We start from the raw sequence: 1,082 nt of genomic DNA, 5'->3' as shown, positions 1-1,082 counted from the left end.
GTGGTGGTGGTGGTGGTGGAGGTGATGGTAATAATGGTCTTAGTAGGGAAGGTGTTCTCTTGATAAATTACATTTCATTTGATATTTACAGCAATCAATAAAATAGCACCAACAATTCATCATAGACAAAATATTTCTCAATGTTGCCAAGTATAGTTAAAAGTAAGTGTTAGCATATTTAATTCAGGAAGCATGAAAAAAATACTAACAGGTGTGGCTGCATGGTAAGAAGCTTGCTTCCCAACCACATGGTTCCAGGCTCAACCCCCCTGCATGGAACCTTGGGCAAGTGTCAGGCCAACCAAAGCTTTGTGTGTGGATTTGGTAGGTGGAAACTGAAAGAAGCTCATTATATATATATATATATACACACACAAAATATGTGTATGTGTCTTTGTGTCTGTGTTTGTCCCCAACTATCACCTGACAACCACTGTTGATGTTTTTACATCCCCATAACTTAGCGGTTTGACAAAACTGATTGATAGGCTTAAAGAAAAAGTACTGGGGCTGATTCATTCGACTAAAATTCAAGACAGTGCCCCAGTATGGCCACAATCTCATGCCTGGGGCAAGTGAAATATTGAAGAAAACAAACAAAATTATTCATTGATTAATATATTTTTTGGATCTTTGAGCAAATGGCAATATGTTTGGTCTTATTGGAGTTGTTCTACAAAGAATAGATTTCACCATGAAATATCTCAAAATTCTAGGCAATGATAAAAGCCACAAGGTTTAGACATTTTTATTAGAGAGTCTGTGGGAAAGTGACAGGACACAAAATATTTTGAAATGTAAGCCAGCCAACATAAAATCTCTAGTGAGACTTCTTTATCAATGTACCCGAAGAAATTCACACTGATGGGTCAAAACATATGTTATACTTAATATAAGTCTGATATGAAATCTATCTCCTACTATTAATCAATACTATTACCCAAAGTGTCACTGCAAAGTTCACGAAGTGAATCCAACAGAAGTGTACCACAACTACGGATGACAACAGGGAGCCTAAACTATGCCGGTGCTTTGTCTAAATTTTCTGTTATATATATATATATATATATATATATATATAT

General features: G+C 35.6%; 1 protein-coding gene across 1 annotated transcript in view; it reads right to left on the bottom strand.

Annotated features, from left to right (window-relative positions):
* LOC106877329 (cilia- and flagella-associated protein 43-like) overlaps window positions 1-1,082 on the bottom strand; it is a gene marked incomplete at its 5' end in the record, with an annotated part of 5,356 nt that overhangs the window by 3,232 nt on the left and 1,042 nt on the right. The window lies entirely within an intron of this gene.

This window comes from Octopus bimaculoides, unplaced genomic scaffold (assembly GCF_001194135.2).
Source record: "Octopus bimaculoides isolate UCB-OBI-ISO-001 unplaced genomic scaffold, ASM119413v2 Scaffold_66957, whole genome shotgun sequence".
NCBI lineage: Eukaryota > Metazoa > Mollusca > Cephalopoda > Octopoda > Octopodidae > Octopus > Octopus bimaculoides.
This window is presented reverse-complemented; position numbering and strand designations above follow the sequence as displayed.